This window comes from Bison bison, unplaced genomic scaffold, assembly GCF_000754665.1.
Source record: "Bison bison bison isolate TAMUID 2011002044 unplaced genomic scaffold, Bison_UMD1.0 scf7180017864322, whole genome shotgun sequence".
In the NCBI taxonomy this organism is placed as follows: Eukaryota; Metazoa; Chordata; class Mammalia; order Artiodactyla; family Bovidae; genus Bison; species Bison bison.
Genome location: NW_011494894.1, coordinates 8,096,448 through 8,096,693, shown reverse-complemented (window position 1 = coordinate 8,096,693; position 246 = coordinate 8,096,448). Strand labels below are relative to the sequence as shown.

Here is a 246-nt window from a genome sequence, read left to right as displayed (position 1 = left end):
GCTACGTAGCCGCAGCCCCGCCCTTCCCTCGCGGCGGCGTGGGCCGCTCCCCGCCCCCAGCTCGCTTTCTGCGCATGCGCAGAGCGCTGGCCCCGCCCCCTGGCGCCGCGATCGCAGCCATTTCGCAGCCGCTTTCTTGCAAGTTGCGGTTCGCTCTACCGGTGTCCGTCGCTAAAGGTCGGTGCTACGGACGGTCCTAAGAGGGCTGTGCTCTCGGGCACCAGGAAAGCAGACGAGGGTAAGGGG

The 246-nt window shown here is 69.1% G+C and overlaps 1 protein-coding gene across 1 annotated transcript in view; it reads left to right on the top strand.

Annotated features, from left to right (window-relative positions):
* The first annotated feature begins 92 nt into the window (after window positions 1-92).
* Window positions 93-246, top strand: part of DHX9 (DEAH (Asp-Glu-Ala-His) box helicase 9) — a 42,262-nt gene continuing 42,108 nt past the window's right edge. Inside the window, exon 1 of the mRNA XM_010853112.1 lies at window positions 93-238. The gene's annotated coding sequence lies outside the window, so the exon portion shown is untranslated. The remainder of the gene's footprint in view (window positions 239-246) is intronic.